Source organism: Tupaia chinensis, unplaced genomic scaffold (genome assembly GCF_000334495.1).
Source record: "Tupaia chinensis unplaced genomic scaffold, TupChi_1.0 Scaffold147580_1, whole genome shotgun sequence".
NCBI classification, from domain to species: Eukaryota; Metazoa; Chordata; class Mammalia; order Scandentia; family Tupaiidae; genus Tupaia; species Tupaia belangeri.
Genome location: NW_006207432.1, coordinates 394,238 through 413,634, shown reverse-complemented (window position 1 = coordinate 413,634; position 19,397 = coordinate 394,238). Strand labels below are relative to the sequence as shown.

At 34.8% G+C, this 19,397-nt stretch overlaps 1 pseudogene; it reads right to left on the bottom strand.

Moving 5' to 3' along the window:
* Nucleotides 1–2,858: 2,858 nt before the first annotated feature.
* Nucleotides 2,859–5,659, bottom strand: LOC114006410 (bisphosphoglycerate mutase-like; annotated as a pseudogene).
* Between the last annotated feature and the right edge of the window lie 13,738 nt (nt 5,660–19,397).

Below are 19,397 nucleotides of genomic sequence, written 5' to 3'. Positions count from 1 at the left end.
ATACAAAAATTGATATTTCTTCTGATAGTCTGATACACTGCATCTTAATTATGATATTCATGCTGAATAATTTTTGTTGTTGTTTAATCATTACTAATAACATGACCCTTGTTTCAACTGAATTGTGGGAATCTAAGACACAGCAGTGTTTTTTAAATTGAAAGACAAAATTGACTTAGAGTTATTTTTAGGATCCATCTTCAAGTTAAATTAGTGCAAGGTTAGCCGGTGGCGTAGTGCTGATGGCTTTGGACTATCACATGACTGACTACAGTTTGAGTCCCGGACCTGGTGGACTGAAAATCATGCTAAGCATGTGTGTATTCATGCCCAAAATCCTGAAAGGAGAATGGAGAAAGGATTGCGGGGTTGGGGTGCATGTGGATTTTCACTCTCTCTCTCTCTTTCTTACTCCAGCAAGTGCACGTATCCTATGACAAGAAATATTTAAAAAAAAAATAGTGTTTAAAACATTGCAAATCAAACTGATGTCACTATATATAAATCTGCAAAATATTTTTAATAAATTGAGAAAAAGGTCACATTTCTAGTTATACTCATATCCTTGCTTATTTCTTGACTCTCATATCATGACATACATACATATTCCTTTACTCCAGCTGTTCCGGACTTCCTTTCATCCCTCAAAGACGCTGAGCTCTTTCTTGCTCAGTCCATGTCCCCTGCCTGGAGTGCTCTTTCCTTCATCTTTTGATGGCTGGTTCTTGTCAGTAAGTTGTCGGTTTAAATACATTCTACTCTGACTACTCTATCCAGTCATTTTATATGACATTTTCCAGTTTTCATCCCCTGGATTAACATATTTCTCTAGACAAGTGAGTGCTGTCCTTGCCTGTACATTTGAGTCACATTGGAGTTCTTATAGCCAAATATTCAGCTCTAACCCGAGAAATCTTTAGGGATAAAATCTAGACTGGCAAATTTTAAGTGTCTCCAGGTGATTACAGTATGCACTCTAGTTTGAGAACCCTTGAACTAGATTTTTTTTTTCTAGCTGATTAATGGATGAGACTTTATTCTGCATGTCTTCTTTCACAACATTGCATAAGTCTTCGGAACAGACACCCCAACCCCTTCTCTGTCTCTATAATCTGGTGCTTAGGAGAATGCTTGGCAGAGGACACAAATGTTTATTAAGTGAACAAAGAAATAGAAGATATTTCAGATTTCCAAGGTGTCTACAATTTTGTGATATTACTGTGTTTGAGATTCTCTTCAGATGTTTAGTTTGAGGACACTAATTTTATCAAGAACTGCAGAGATGCCTATACTCACATATTAACTAGCTTTATAATGTTCATTAAAACAAAATTATATTTAATTAAATTAGCAGGGAAACTACTGTCTCTAAACTACTTAGAAGACCACAACAATTCTGAAGACTCTGTGATAAACATGAAACCACAATGTAAATACTTTGCTAGTCATTTGATGATGACTTTACCTCTACGGACTTTTATTTCTTATTAAGAGAGATTTTTGCTATAGGGTGTGAGCACTTGCTGGGGAGACAGAGAGAGTGTCAGAGACACAGAAAGTGAGAAATCGCCCCCCATGGAGGATGGTCATGCCACAATCCCTTCTCCATTCTCCTCTTGGGATTTTGGGCACATATACACACATGCCTGGTATGTTTCAAGCCACAAATGACTTGAACCATGGTCGACTACATAGAGGTCCCACAACTTAACCATTACACCATCTGCTGGTCCCTAGGCCCTTATGATTTTCTATACATTTTTATGGCATTAGGTTGTACTACAGGATTTTATTGCCATTTTATTGGAATATGTGTGTCCTTATGTTATAAGTTGAATGTGTCCCCCTAAAGCTTATGTGTTAAAAAATTAATCACTCTACCCTCATGAATGAATTGTCAGCTCTGAATGGACTGATGTCACTGTCATGAAAATGGTCTCTTACTCTCAGAGCGGTTTGGTTATAAAAGTGAGATCTCTTCTTTCCATATGATGGCCTCCACTTTGTTATGACATAGCAAGAAGGCCCTTTCCAGTTGAGGGTGCCGCCATGCTTTTACAATCTTAGAATTCACGCCTCTAATATCATGAGCTAAATAAACTTTAAAAAAAAAAAAAAAAAAAAACTACCCAGTCTATGGCACACCTGTTATAGCAACAGACAATTTGACTATAACATTTTCATGTAATTTTTGTTCCCTAATTTATTATTGTGAGTAGGTATGGAGGGGAGCATGTGAAAAAAAATAAATCATGTGATGAACATGTGATTAATCAATCATGTTAACACAGGCTGGAAATCCATAGGCAGTTTAAGTCTGTCTTTAATGGTAGGTGGTAGGCAGATTATTAAGTTACCAGATTCCCAAAGAAACTGAGTGAAACATTCCTTTAAGTGATAATTTTGAATATTCTGGAGAATTTTGCTATCAGATTTTATATTTTTGGGTATTCATACACTATAGGTTTTATTCAATTTGGGGAAAAAATAAAAATAGCATTCACTGAACAGAGGAAAGAAGTGCTCCTATCTCCCCTAATACAATCTTTTATCACTTCTACTTCTCTCAGGAGCAAGATATATAATGATGAAGTTTTGAGAATATTTATGGCGTACTTCTTCCTGTTACTCAGAGTTCCTGCTTAAAGCAGGATTTGCAAAGTCAAATGCCTATGGGGGTAGGTCGGTAATGTGGACGTTTGAAATATGACAGGTAGAAAAAAGTCTTCACTTACTGGAGGAGAAGAGGCGCTCCTTATCTTTTCTTGAAATATGTAGCCCTCTGGGTCAATTTTTACTTTTCCCAGGTGTGAAATAGATAAGGGTACAAGTAGCTATTTGCCCTCCTCTTAGCTCTACTATGAGAAGAACACAAGAAGGGTGATGCTGACAGTTTCTGCTGCTTGACCTAAGAGCTGCTCTGACAGCAGGGAGTGGTGCAGAACGCGGCGAACTGGCCTCTGTTCCCTATCCAAAATCACAGTAGCAGCTTGGCTCCAGGAAACTGTGAACGTGCTGACATGTCCAATTTTTCTAAAATGTGAGGAGAGACTGGAAGCCTGTACTCTTACATAGAAGCACCTAAGTTTTACTTAAATTGCTAACTCAAGTTCATTTTTTAAATTCCTGGCCATTTGAGTAAAGGGGTGGGGGAGGGATTGTGAAAGATAACCTCTGTCAGCCAGATCTAGTTCTCGATTCATCATTTTATAACCTCTATTTCAGAGATTTAAATTTTATAAATAAAATGAACGACTTTTAAAAACACACCTTATATTTAAGAGCGGTAAAGATGAAAAATAATCTTTATATTGTATATAATCATCCTACTAGCACACTGATTAACTTTTATCATATAGATGTGTAATACAAGAACAAAGTGATCTTATATTTAGCATCTTTTTAAAATTTTTTTATAACATCAATAACCAGCATCCAAAATACATAATAAAACATGTCTTATCATTTTTTTGTATCACTATATTCAACTTTTTCTTATGTTAACAAAGGATCAGGTCAACTATTTGGTGTTTTCTTCTACTGTGAAATTTATTTTATTTTTAATTTCTTAGGAATTTGATGTAATTTCTTTATGCATTGATGATAGCTCTTTTTTTAATTAGCAGTCACAGAACTTTATTTTTAAACCAACTCTAAGTACTCACAGATTAAAGTTCAAAAAACAAAAACAGGGTCCAGCAGGTGGCTTGGTGGTTAAAGCATTGGATACCCACTTAATTGACCATGGTTCAATTGCAGGACCCAGCAGCTTGAAAATCATTCTGAGGGTGTGTACATGCGTGCCCAACATCGTGAGAGGAGAATGGAGGAGAAGGGGTTGTGACGTACCCTTCCCCTGGAGAGTGATTTCTCTCTCTCTCTCTGTCTCTCTCCAGCAATCACAGGCACCCAAAGACAAAAACAACAACAACAACAACAACAAAAAAAAAACCTAAAGAATAAATGAATTAATTAATAAAGTAATAAAATATTAAAGAGAACATAAACAGCTATAGTTGTCTATATGCTGCTCACTCTAATGATCAAAAGGGAATTCTCCTAAATGTCAAATAAAAGATGTCTCTTGAAAGAGACATGTTTAAGAGCTTTGTTGTTGCTGTCACTGTGGAGTGATTACGGGGTTTTCTGGAAGGAGCCCACCTGTTACTTTCCCGTTTAATGGGATTTTGGTCCTATTGTCAAAGCAGCCTTTTTCCCAGAGGAAAAGACTAATATTCTTTACTATCACCCCAGAAAAATCTCATTACATATCAAAGTGACTGCATATTGTACTAGTGCTTGCCAATGGTGACTCAGTAATGATTTACTAAATGGTGGGTACCTTAAACTTCATCTCTCTTTGTTATTCTCCCATCTCCGAAATTTATGATCTTGATTAAAGCTCACCGATTACTAGTTTGGAAGATAATTTAAACAAGGCTAGCAGGAAAGCTAGATCACAACGCTTATGACATGAGCACTCAGGCATCCTAAAGCCTTCTCTGGGCTAAGATTAAGTACCAAGTTACTATGGAAAAGATCCCCATACCCTACCATGGGAAAAATCTGGAAAATCAGGAAAAAAGAGAGATCAACACCCATAAAACAATGTGTGCCTCTCTTTTTTCATCTATTCCTAGTTAGCATTTGGGAAAAACCATTATTTTCCATCTCCTTTTACCTTTTCTCGATCTTCTACTTTCTTTGGGGCTGCTTGGATAGTCTCTTTGTTACTCAAGAACTTGTAAGGTTTTGTTCAGGTCCAGGAGAATGGGACTCTGGTAGGAAGAAAAGTGTTATTTTATTTTATTTTTTATCTGAAATACCTTCCAGATGTTCCATGAGCAGATATCAGAATGGTTTTGCCTTTTTTCCCCCATTATACGCTTATGCTTGCCAGAGAGAGAGACAGTGACAGGGAAAATGAGAAATTACTTCCAAGTGGGATGGCCACTCTGCAATCCCTTTTCTTCCATTCTCCTCCTGGGATTTGGGGCATGCACACACACACAGTCAGCATGATTTTCATGCCACTGGGTCCAGGACTTGAACTGTGGTCGACCATGTGGGAATCTAGTGGTGTAACCCCTAAGCCACCTACTGCCCACTGGTTTTGTCTTTAACACTTCAGGGCCAATCCTTTCATTCTAATAGGGCACTAGTCTCTCTAAAACATCCTTTCACTTTTTCTATCACAGCAGTTGATCGCAGGTGACACTGCACACTTCACACCTTCAGTGTTGTAGGTCTCTTGGTAGTTAGGATAAAGCTCATCGACAGGAGGCAGGGTTACATTGTAGCTTCTTCTCCAGAGCCTCCCTTGTTCTCCACCATGATGTGAAGCCATTTTATCCCAGCCAAGACCAAAGCTCCATAGTGACGCTCATTTAGACACCAGAAACTTTCTATGGGAACCCATTCCAGCCCCACCTTTCCAGGATAAGACAGGCTATGTGTGGATAGACCAGAGAAGGATGGATGTGAAAGTGAAACAAGAACAAACTTGAAGTTTGCTGCTTTGAGTTTTTTCCCCAATAATTCTTAGCTTCCTTTATTCTTTCACTGTTATGTGTTATGTCTGATACACCCAGCAACAAAAACAGTTCTCTGTATTCCAAGCACCCTTTCCACATCTTAATATAAGTTTGTTCTTGGCCATACTGATGGGTTGAGTTCCCTGGCATCATCAAATGGCTAGTATTCCAGGATTGCAATACACCTGCAGAGAGGCCCTCAGCAGCAGCTGCTGCACCTTGGTATCACCGAGCAGCCAGCACCCACTAAGACTCATCCTCAGTGATAGTTTTGTAAAAAACCATTCTGTCTTCATAAACTCTGTGAATGTAAGAATGTTAAAGTAGCCAATTTTTCAAGCAATACCCATAAATATTCAATAAGGAGAAACAGGTCGTTGATGAAATACATGATGAAAAAGGCTGGAGAAAAACCCAGGCATTGTGATTGCATAAAGATAATGAGGTTATTTTTCATTCTTCACTTTTCATTGGTATAGAAGCTATAAATTGAAAAAGAAGATCATAGGGGTAGTCATAGGTCATTACCCACACCTGGAAAAATATTTTGCATCTCTAAAATATGAGTAACAGCAAGTTACACAATATTTGGAAAGATATGATTACATAGACTTTTTTTTTTTTAATGTGCAATACTAGAGCAAATTGTGGATAAAGCTATACGTTGTTGTATTTTCCTAATCAGTTTTCTAATTTAGCAAAAACTCATATATTACATTAGCAATGTTATCTTTGTATAAAGATAAATATAAAAAGCACTTTAACAAGTGACTAGTAAGAGACATTAAACAAATAAGAATCAGAGGTTTCTTTTTCCAATTATTTATTAAATTTTATTTATTATTATTATTATTATTATTTTAATTTGCTATAGGGCACATGTTGCTTATGAGACAGGCAGAGAAAGAGAGGGCAAGTGAGAAAGCAAGCCACCAGATCCAAGACTCAAATGCAGTTAACCATGTGGGCATCCAGTGCCTTCACCACCAAGACACCTGCTGGCCCCAAGAATCAGAGGTTTCTAAACAAGATTTCTTTCTAATTAGATTCTAATTATTTATTCTCCATATGGTATATGCTTTAAAGGAAAGTTATACATTAAAGGTTACAAAATATTCAATTGTCCTTTTCTATTCTTGATTCCAGAGCCAGGGTATCATATTATTTTTACTAGATTGGAGTTGTCTATCTTTGACAATGATCATTACACCCCCATATTGACTAAGTACTTACAGTATTTCAGCATGATGCTAAATTATGTATTATTATACTATATCCTCACTAAGAACAGGGCTAAGGGAGCAGCCTGATGTTTAAAGATCATTTAATTTCTATTTGCATAGCTAGTAAAAAGAAAAACTGGTGAATACCTAATTGACATCAATCAAATGTAATAATTAAAAAAATTACACTGGGATCAGCAGATGGTGTAATGGTTATGTTCCTGGACTCTCATGTAGTTGATGACGGTTTGAGTCCTACACCCAGTGGCTTAAAACTCATGACAGGACTGTGTGCATGTGTGCCCAAGAGAGAGACAGAGTGAAAGTGAGAAATTATCTCCCAGAAGGGGATGGCTACCCCGCTCCATTCTCCTGTCAGTATTTTGGGCATACATGCACATGCGCAGGTATGTTTCAAGCTGCTGAGTCCAGGATTCAAACCATGGTCAGTCATGTATCTTTCTTCTCAGCTGACAGGCCTTCCTTGTCTATTAGTTTTTGTTTTAAACACACCAAGTGTAAATTATTATTATTGTTTGTACTCAGATTGATTACGTGCTTTGTACATACTTTTTTCCTGTAAGTCTTAACTTCTGAAAACAATCTACTAAATAAAACAATCTACAAAATAAGGAAGGAACCTACAGGGAAAATGGAAGAGCAAAATAGATGGCTTGATGGTTAGGGCACTGGACTCCCCCATAGCCAACATCAGTTTGTGTTCCAGATCTGGCGATTTGATATCAGGGTAGGCATGTGTAAGTGAATGCCCAAAAACTCAAGAGAAGAATAGAGAAAAAGGGATTGTGGTGCGGCCGTCTCCTGTGAGGTGTTTCTCACTTTATCCCTCACTCTCTCTCTCTGGTGAGTGCACATGCCCTATGATTAAAACTTTAAAAAAATAAGTAATAGCAATTTATATTTGTTGAGCTTAAAATATAAAATTAAAGTAATGGACAAGAAAAGCCTGTCAACTGAGAGGCAAGATGCCAGAAATAATAGCAATTTAATATTCTTTGAGTGATTAATTAAAATATCATTAACTGGATATTATTATTATAAATATGCATATTTAAATCTATAGAATTACTGCTGAAAAAATAAAAATGTAATGTGCAATTTTCCAAGTAGTTAAAGGGAAAATGGAATAAAAATTTTCTGAAATTGACTAAAAAGAAAAACAGGCTAAAAAAAAAAAAAGAAAGAAAAATAGAAACCAAAAATAATGCAGTAGATTGGAATTTAAAAATCTCTGAAATTATATGACTAAACTCTCCATAAAATACTTGAAAATTTTCCATTATAAGCAGTTTTTATTAGACACAAACATGAAACATAATGCCATAGTAAATATTTGAAATGAAATGGTGGAAAGAACTATGCCTTCTTTAACCAAATATCCGTTTTTTTACTTATTTTTTATATTTTTATTTTTGCTATAGGGCCCATGTGATACCAGAGAGAAAGAGAAAGAGAGAAATCACCCTCTGGGATCAGGGAATGGCCACACCACAATCCCTCCTCCTCCATTCTTCTATTTAGACTTGGCACCCATGCCCACATGCTCAGTGTGATTTTTCAAACTGCTGGGTTAGTACTCAAATCAAGCAGTTTGCCATTTGGGATCCTGCTTCCTTAACCATCACACTACTGGGCTGGTCCAACCAAATAGCAGTTTTAACAAAACATTAATGTCAGATAAAAATACTGAAAGGGAAAGCATTATAAGCAAAAAAAAAAAAAAAAAAAAAAAATACTGCAAAATGGCAGAATTTTCATTAGTCAAGCTGAAATAATACTTAAAAATATATATCCTTCATAAACTAGTTTCAAATATAAAACACAAAGCTTAACAGGACTATAAGGAAAAATTAATCTGATTACCATCCAATGAAGGCTTAAAAGTATCCACTCAGTAGAGGACAGATCAGGTAGACAGAAATTCAGTAAAATATAGACAGTTCTTACACTTGTCCTAATACATATGTATAAAGAATGATTCCAAGACCTGGAGAATGCGTAATTCCTAAAGCAAACCAGGGATATATTTGAAAATTACTCATTAACTGGTAGAGACACTCTTCAGGAAATATGAAAGTTTAACAGAATCCAGATTACTTGTTATAACCACCAGATAATTTAGTTGAAAGTCAACAAGATGAAGATAACAAACACAAGATCATTTACTTTAAGATTAAAAAACAAGGGATTAGGTGGTGGTCTGCTGGCAATACAACTGGACTCCCACAAGAACAGTCCTGGGTCCATTTTCTGGGACCTTCCTGAGCACACTGGGTCCATCAGACCATGCCAGTGATCAAGGTCAGCTAAGACTGTTTTCTCTTTCTTTCTCTCTGTCATTCTCTATCAGGGAAAAAATAAATTACTAAAAACTTCAAACAGAAAAAAGAAAACAAAAGAACAAATTTCTGAGGAACACTAGATTTGTATCTGCAAAAATATATGCTAACATTTGGAGATTATAGCTATAATATTTTGAAACAATGCTTTGCATTATTCATGCTTGTATTACTTTCAATAACATTAGAAGTAGACTCATATTAAAGTAGGCACAACATACAAATTTTAATTTTTATAAACATTGCCTCTGATTCTACTATACTGATAATCTGCTTCAATTTGTATAAATAGATTAATGTTTGAAAATGTTATATATATCATACTTTTATATGCAGACATCAAACATTAAGTAAGAATCATTTTTCTATTTTTTTCTGATCTATTTAAGATGCAGATGTTAATCGAAATTTGGATTAAGGGCTTCATCAAAGAAAAAATTCTGAATAAAAATTGTTGTAACTATTTTTAATAAACATGAGCATCTTTCTGTACAACAACTCTAAATTACAGAATTCTGTGTATCTTGAAATTTATTCAAGGTGCTCTTATAAAAAATTGTAAGGTTTATTTTATTTACTAAAAATAAAATCATAAGATAATGGACAGCTATATCAAAATTGCCCAGGCTTCAGGAAATTTTAAAATTTTACTCTATTCACAGTAGATGAAATTTAAAAACTGTATCAAATATGAAATAACTTTGATTTTTAAAGATACAAATAAGGTTCCATTTTTCTCTTTCACTTTTCAATTTTTCTTTCCGGGAGGAATGTCAATTGAGTAGCTTTCATGTTTTTGTTACTATGAACAATTACTGATAGAATGAATTACATATGTTTGCGAGATTTTCTAGGTTATGCGCATAGAAGTGGCATTACCAAGCCAGGAGTTTTGAGCATTTTTTGGTTAACACTGCACTCCAGCAGCTTAGACGCATGTATACTCACTCAGGAGTGTATGAGATTTTCTTTTTTAAAAAATAATTATTTTATTTAACTTTATTTTTTTATTTATTTATGCATTTACTTGCTTTAATTTGACCAGAAAGGGACAGAGAGAGAGAGAGAAAGTAAGAAAGTAAACTGACAGGTCCAGGACTCAAACCACAGTCGGCTCTGTGGGGGTCCAGTACCCTTAACCACCATACCACCTGCCAGCCCAAGATTTACTTCTTACCTCTTCATCAACACTTGGAATTTTCAGAGTTCAAACCTCTGACCAATATGACGTTGTCTAAATATGATCTCATTGTGGTTTTTATTTTATTTGACTACTTCTAGTTTAAGATTATTGTCATAGTTTGTGGAAGATCAAAAATGGCCACAAACTCATTGAACTGTCTTCCAATATTGAAAAATAGTGGTGCTCGTAGATTTATTGATCTGTCCTCTGATAGAATGGATGGATTCTAGGAAGCGTCCAATAAGTTGCATTTGTTTTCTGATGATTTTTAATAGATGCAGAAGTTTTCTTATGGGCTTGTTTTGCTAAGTTTGTATAATAAAAGATAGATGAATTTTTGCCTAATGCTCTTTCTACATTTGTTAATATGCTCTTCACAACTTTCCTCTTTCACCCATTAAAATAGTGCATTGCATTAATTTTCTACACCAAAGCTTCTCTACATTCCTAGAATAACTCTGTTTGATTATGATTTATCATATTCCATCTAACTAACATGCCATTGATTATGAGATGCTTTGTTATTTAATAAAACGATGAGGAAAAAAAACAAGAAAAAAATCCCCAGTATTATTTAAATTATTAACCAATAATTTTGTATCATGCAGAATTCATAATTCATACTTATTTAAAGATTGTTTTTTAGAAATACAGATTTTGTTATTACACATGCATAAATAAAAAATTCTTCAGGATATTTATTTATTCATTCATTTTACTTTCAAAATTCAAATGTATTGCAGTACCAAACTCTAACACAGATTTATCTATGTGTGGAATTGTTTTTTTTTTTCCCTAAGGTCTTATAAAACACTTGGTTATTCAAAAAATAACATGGTATAGCACTTGTTTCTTCAATAACAAATCTTCACTTCTCACATATTTAACTTCTTCTCTATTAGTTTGTTTCTAGACCTCTAATACAGACAATAATCTTTGTTCTAAGGCTGATGCATTCTTATTGGACCTATGTAAAATGGTAAATAACCCTGACAGATGAAGAACCAAGATGAAATATCAAAGTTAATCCTACAATGACAGCAGTAAGAACAGTTGTCAATTGGGTCATGTGTGTGAGGTTAATGGCAACTACTTAAAATCTTGGCGTCACTCACTTTAGGAGTCCCTCTAGTATTTGCAAAGACTGCACAGGGGTACAAACGAAAAACCTTTGAACATTATGTCTATTATGTCTATTTAAAAGTTATATGCTAATAAGTTGTGGAATATAAAATATTCTATCATTCTATTTGACAATTATGATCTCATAAAGAAAAACATTACAAAGTAAGTGAAGCAATTTGTATACAATTACGATTTGGCAAAATACCAAGAATATTGAATTTATTTTTGCACGTACTTTAGAGTACTCTTAATGGGCCAGCAATATTTAAATGACTAATAAGTGAAGAAATGCATAATTGTTTATTGAAATCATCCCCCAGAGGGGATGGCCATGCTGCAATCCCTTCTTCTCTATTCTACTCCTGGGATCGTGGGCATAGCAAGCTCACATTCCTGGAGTGATTTTGAAGCCGCTGGATATGGGACTCGAGCTGCCGTCAGCCATGTGGGAGTCCAGAGACGTAACTGCTAAGCCATTTGCTTTTCCGTCATTTTATTCTAAGTTAACAGATTTTAATATGTTCTTCAAACTGTAAAGCAAGTATAAATATGATTTTAGTTAATCTTTAAAATATAAAGTCATTTAGTATACTAAAATGTAAAAGATAAATTAAAATTGATAAATATACAAATTTCAACTAAACTTCTTTGACTAAATATTAAATTATTTATTTTATTATAATAAAATCATGTTAGATATTAAAAATATGTTCATGGTTTTAGTATCAAAACACATTTAGTAGCCAGTAGAAGTATTGGCATCATACTTACAGATATTGTGTCTAGACTGATAAAAGATATTTAAAACTACTATGACTTCTTTAATACCTCAAAATATTTCTGAGCTACCATGTGCAAATCTTTGATATGGTGTGAATCCAGAAATTGGAACTGCAAAAGAAACAGAGAAATAGCTGCTCAATAGAAATAGGAAATGATACTGTGTTATGTAAGTCATTCACATCCGTTTTATTCTAGAGGAAGGATGTGGCATATTCACTAATGATTCTTTTCTCTTATTGCATTAATTTTATGTTTTTGTCCTCATAATTAACACAAACTTACTGACTTCAAATAAGATAATTTATTATCTTTTTTTAAAGCTTATTTTATTCATTGTATAGAGTGTGTTTGCTTTTGTGTGAGAAAGAGAGAGACAGAGAGAAAAAGAAGTCCCCTAGACAAGGCCTTGTCATGCCCTGCTCTCCCTTTTCCTCCCTTCAACTCCTCTGGGTTCCAGGTCCACTTGGGTTTTTAAACTGACCCACGAATGGGAACCTGCAGTCAGCCCCATGGCCTGCAGCTCTATGTATGGTTCAAATTGCTACAAAGTCTGCCACCAGGCTGGGTCACCAATTCATCTTGCAGTTCTGTAGAGCAGACATCCAACAGGGTTTTAATCATCTAATAGCGCTAAAATCAAAATGTTGGCCGGATTTGATTCTTTTTGCAGAGCTTGGGTGGAGAATTCCTGTCCTTGCCTTTCCCCCCTAGAGGCATTCAGAGTGGAGAATTCTTTTCTTTGCCTTTTCCCTCTAGAGGCCATCAGGCTTTCTTGACTCAAGTCTCCTTCCTCCATCACTAAAGACAGTATCTTTGCAGCATTCTGAATCTTTTACCATAGGTATCTCTCTCTTTGATCATAGGTGGGGAAGAGTCTCTGTTTTCAAGGACTCAGGTGATTACTTTGGACCCACCTAGATAATCAGGGTACTCTCCTTAGTTGAAAGTCCTTAACTCAATTACACTTTTAAAAGTCTCTTTTGTCATGGAAGGACCATGCCAAATGCCCTACCACATTTACGTAAACACTTTTCTTGAAAAATATTTCTTATACCTAAAGTAGTGTTTCTAACATTACTAGTATCAGAACCCAGCCATACTCACAGCATTTAGATCAAGGCAACTTTTGCTTCGTGCAAGAGAGAGATAGAAAAGTGTTACCTTGAGAACTAAGTTGTTTTAGACCAAGAATGGAAATTATGCTTATCAGTGAGCGTCATTTTAATGCTGAGTACCACATAACATGTCTACAAATTTTCCTTAAATATTTATATATTTTCATTTGTGATATATAGGATTTACTAAGGATTGGGGCTTATAAGGTCATCTGTTATCTGGGTCTAACTGAACTATTAAATGTAAGTACAGGGTTGCCCTAACCATAAAATAGTGAGGTACCAACAGAATCATGCCAATTGCTTTTCCAGATGTGAGATTCATTATTGTGATTTACTGGTCTTCCCAGATCTCTTCTTTCTAGGCATATATTAAAATTGTACTTCCCTGACTCCTTAAACTTAGAATTAGTTCAGAAACCGAAGTTTCTGAGATTTTACTCCACTTGCAAGTCAACACGTTAGCATGCCAAAGTTTGGTGTATACAATAAGAGAAAATTGAAGCCTCTGAGTCAGAAATAGTTCAGTACTTAAAAGAAGCAGCTGTCAGAATAATGTCATAAAATTTATTTCTAAGCCCCAATCCACACAGGATGACATCAGGAGTGTTAGATGTTGTTTGTGCCCATACTGGAGTATAGGATAGAAGAGGAACTTTGCTTTTGGGAAACTCGAATCTTATATAGGGATGCTGATAACACCTGCATCTTCCCTTCTGGAAAGACGTTATCTTTATTCTCTCTTATGTAAGCTAATCCTCTCCAGAAAGGAAAAGAGGAATGTCTTTATCTTCACTACCCTGGAGCATCTCTAAGGAGGAAGAAACTGCTAAACTTTACTCCCCTTAAATATGTGCTTATACTAACAACCTGAACTTAGCTATCAATGCAGTTCCAAATATCATGCAGAAATGTGAGAGACTAATGGAATCATTAAAGGGTAAGTATGTGTTCACTGAGCTTCTTTCTCCTTCCTGAGTGGCCTACAGCTTGCGAGAACTACGATGACATGAAACAAACCCACGATGTGTGTATAAGCAAACCATAAAGCTAATTCTTTAAGTTGGTAGGATCTGGGATTGTTCCTGAAACAGAGTTAAACTTATTGCGATTTATACAATATGAAACAACTGGTGTCTTCTTCTCTGGGTTATGGTTTAATCCTCTTTACTTATCTTCTAATATCATTGTTTGACCTAAAAGATAACAAACAATACTATTTGTCATCTTCTAGCCTGTTTGGAAGATCTACACATTCTTTTTCTTTGTTCAGAATGGTCTTTTATTTTACCCATTCAGATCTTCAATAATAAAACCCTGTTTATATTTGAGACAAAGATTTTGTCAACCTTTAAACAGTTTCTAATTTCTCTGAAGGAAAGTATATATATTTTTAGAAGTTTTTGCTATAGGGCACATGCGCTCGCCAGAAATACAGAGAGAGACAGAGACAGAAAGCGAGAAATCACCCCCCAGGGGATGGCCACGCTGCAATTCCTTCTCCTTCTTTCTCCTCTTGGGATCTTGGGCACGCATGCACATGCGTCCGGTGTGAGTTTAAGCCACTGGGTCCAGGACTCTAACCACAGTCAACTACATGGGAGTTTGGTGACATAGACATTACACTAACTGCTGGTCCCAGGAAAGTATAATTTTCAATGACACTATTATTTAGAAATTATATTTTATATTTTTGTTTTACAAATTCTTTTTTCATACCCTTGTATGCATAACTCTGGTATAATCAGGTATAGTCTACTGGTGGTCAGAAGTCACATCAAATACTTCAGCACCAAACTGCACTAATAGGAATTAATAAGAGCTTCTTGAGTTGTGCTATCTTCAGTTAAAATGCAGAGGTTGAGAAATCTAAAGATGTGACGGCAGAGAGGGTCTTTGTGGATGTTAGTGACAAGGGGGGAAAGCAGTTGGCAGAGAGTGTGTAGTGGATGGTGGGTGTGCAAAAAAAGAAAAAAGAAAAGATTATAAATGATAAAGTATCTGGAAGCTTCTAAGAAGCATGAAAAAGCTTTTTCTTAAGACTTAGAATTCTTTGTTTTACATAGTCTGCATTTGTTAATCACATCTACATTATCATAAAGCATAGACATATACTTTATAGTAAGATGTATCTCTGTTTTATCATTTGATCCAATCATTTGTGCTGAGCTAATGTCTGCATGTGTGCAAGATAACAGTCAGACACTCAGATGCCCATGGAGATGAAGCAGGCAAGCTCTTGGGGAGGGAAAAGAACTGTGATACACTGGAGAGCACGTGCTTCCCTGAAAGAGGCCATCACTGAGTCCTCACAATTATGCAAGAGGGGATGACTGTAGGGTTAGTAATACAAAATCTTTCAAATGATCAATCAATTCTCAAAATAAGAATTTATGCAAAAGGAAAATCAAGGCACTGCCCTCCTGATAGCTTAATTGTCAGCCTGCTGGATGGTAGAACTGGAAGACACAGGCCAGCCAGTTCGAATCTCTGCCTCGGGGGCCAGGGACATGTTGGGGACATGCTTATAGGTCAGAATCCTTATAAGAAGGAGGACTTGAGGATGGAGATCGGTAAAGGATGAAATTCCATTGGGGGCCATTTCTCTTTTATTGCTTCCCTCCTTTTTCTCTCTTTCCTGTATATAGTTTATCATGAATGAATGAAACAAAAACAAAGATCAAAGCAAAAAAAAAAAAGAATCATGCTGTTTTAATGGCAAGTATGTAGCATATATTTTTGTATAAAATAATTAGTTACATAGTTCATTAAAATAAATTAACATATCTACCTATCACAAATAATTATCCAAAATATAATTCACTGGTTTGGCAATTAAACTAGAATGGCTATCTGGAACTTTTATCTATTACAAATTATGTTATTTTGATGCATTTGTCTGCAGTGAATATGTTTAAAAACCACATTAAATATTATTTTGTTTTGAAATTATATAATTTTTAATGATGAATGAATGGAAAGAGTCTATCATTTTCACTCACGTTGTATAATTTATTTTATTCTTGGGCATCTTCAGTTGCTCTGAAGATTATATAGTCGATGCTAAAAATTCCTAACAATTGCATCTTATTTGCATTTTTCTTTCTTAAGAACTTTGCTAATAGAAATGCTGTCTCTGTGAACTCCCCATTTTCTCTATCTTATCTAGTTTAATTTTCTCAAAAGAAAAGTAAAAGATAATTTCAATTCCTTTTTCAAATCTTAATTTGTTCTGAATTGTAAAGGATGGGTAGAGAGCACTCCATGAGAAACTTGGTGCAAGTTCTTAGTATAAAAACGTACATGCTGTGAATTTGACTTTAGCTTATCTGGTAGAAAAAAGGAAATTTATACCTTTTTAATAAAGTTAATTTTCTAAGCTCACTTTCAATTCAAGCTCTAAAGTTTCTAAGAAAATTTCATGTAAGTTCAGGTCATAATCCTATCAGGACAACAGAATTCTTATTTATTTGCTGGCTTTATTGGCAATAAAGATTATAGCCTCAGCAATTTTCATAACTGTCCTAGTGAACACTATGTTGTTTTAAAGGACGCAAATTTTGACCAATATTTCTACTGCTCTTTAGCTGAGAATTTCTCCTCCAACACTGACTTACCTGCTTTTCTAACGCTGAATACACATGATGTGCAATTTCTTTCTTTCTTTCTTTCTTTCTTTCTTTCTTTCTTTCTTTCTTTCTTTCTTTCTTTCTTTCTTTCTTTCGAGAGGTTTTTGCTATAGGGCGCATGCGCTCACCAGAAAGACAGAGAGAGACGGAAAGCGAGAAATCATCCCCCGAGGGAATGGCCATGCTTTAACCCTCCTTCTCCATTCTCCTCTCAGGATCTTGGGCACGCATGCACATGTGCGAGGCGTGAGTTTAAGCCACCAGGTGCAGAACTCGAACTGTGGTCAACTACATGGGAGTCCAGCGACATAGTCATTACCCCAACTGCTGGTCCCCATAATGTGCAATTTCATGGTCAATGGCACTCTTACTTTTTTTTTTTTTTTAACTTTTACTATAGTATATTGTTATAATTGTTTCAGTTTATTATTAGTATTTACCTCTTACTGTGCCTAATTTATTGATTAATCTTTGTCTTAGGTATGTATACATAGGAAAAAGCAGTATAGATACAGTTTTAGGCATCTACAAGAGGGCTTAGAATGTATCCTCTGCAGATAATGAGTGGCTTCTCTGTATGTCTTTATTTTTCAATTAATTATTTATTTAATTTTTAATGGCACTTTTCTTCTATAATGAAAACCCAGTTTTAGGAATGCCTGTTTCCCTGTAGGTCTTAGATCTTGGTCTAGCAAAGGGACTAATATATCATGATGTTAAAGTTCAATGAATACATTTGAGCAAAATTTATTTATGTAACTTGAAGATGTCAAAACAAATAGAATAATAATATTCAATCATCGGATCACTCAACCTGAAAGTATCTAGACATATTCCTTAACATGGACCATTGTGTGCTTGTTTTCTAGACCTTTTTTGATATGACAATAAGGTGGAGAAATCAACTTCTTTGTGACTAGCTGGGGTATACCAGTTCTCACTGGATCAGTAATAAAATAACTCATCTCAGACTTACTATTTCTTCACAGAGTTATTGTAACTGTTACATGAGATAATATGCAGAAACATTCATGCCACTTCTTGGCACATTGGAAGGTTATGTTAGATAATTTAATACTTTACATGCTCAAAGTCCTGGGAGGGGTCCTAGGAACATAGAAACATTTTCTTATTTATTTTATCAGCATTGACAAAGTGAAAATAATTTTAACTCCAGAGACTCTAATATCATTTGTATTTCCTCTCAATCACACTTTTCTTTTGTATATTTTCAAAATTATGGTAATAAGTTTATTTATAATTTTAGAGAATTTCAATTTTAAAAGGTCCAATTATCTAAACATTCTTTTTTTTTTCTGAACACTTTGAAAAGACACAAAGCGTTCAAAGTTAACATGCTATCAATATTGATAGCACATTCTCCAATGTGTACTTACGTTGTTACAATGTTTGGATAAAATTAAGTTAAATATGGTTGTGACAGTACTCTGCATTTTCATCCTAAATTCCAAAAATTTTAAGTATAAGTTTCAAAGCTTCAGTCTGGCTTCACTCTCTTACTTGTAGTAACTCTTTACAGATGACAAATAAAATATGATTAGCTACCATCAGCAGGTTAATTTCAATAGCTTATTGGAATACTTTTCTGATGTAACTAAGCATTAGAGCACCTCAGGGATACAAATACTCCCAAATAATTATTCCTCTGAAAATAATAGGATATAAAATGTGTTCAAATTCCAGATGGTTATAACAAATAATAGGACACTAAGCCAAAAGAAGTACATTTTATTGGCTTTTAAAAAGGAATAACATCTATCTTCTACCTCTAAAATAATTTTATTTTAGAACATTTATTATGACATAATCACCTCTCTTGGATTTTAGAAAACTTTGCTTGTCTCCTGTGTCATATAATTCAGCGCTGTATTACTCCAGTGGTGTGCAGTAATCACAAGGTAGTCACTGCCCAGGTTGCATTGTTTAATTAATCTCCTGGTATCTGAGGCATATAATTAAAATGGAAAATAAAATTCTGGAAACAATTGTTTTTAATGAGATAGCTAGCTATCTTTTAGATAACTCTCCTACCAAATATAAGACATATTCAGTTAAGGGGCTTATAATTGATTAATAAGTTTATAGACATTTTAAAAAAGAAAGAATAAAAATTCCCATTATTACTTTGAAATAATGCAGCACTGTGGCAAATTAACATATGAAATTAGTGATGATTATCTTGTATTTTTGAAGAAAACATATTTTATGCAAAATGTTCCATGAAAAAGAGGTTTATTTTATGAGATTCAGATGTAATCGCTGAGTTTTCAGATGTCTATAGTTGACAAAACCCCTTTCGGGATGCAGCTTCTGTTATCAACAATATCCGTGTAGTTTCCTGAACCAATAATCTAAATGAGAAATTAAATGGAATGTTCAATTGTGATGAAAAGAGGAAAACTCATGAAAAGAAGAACTTGTAAT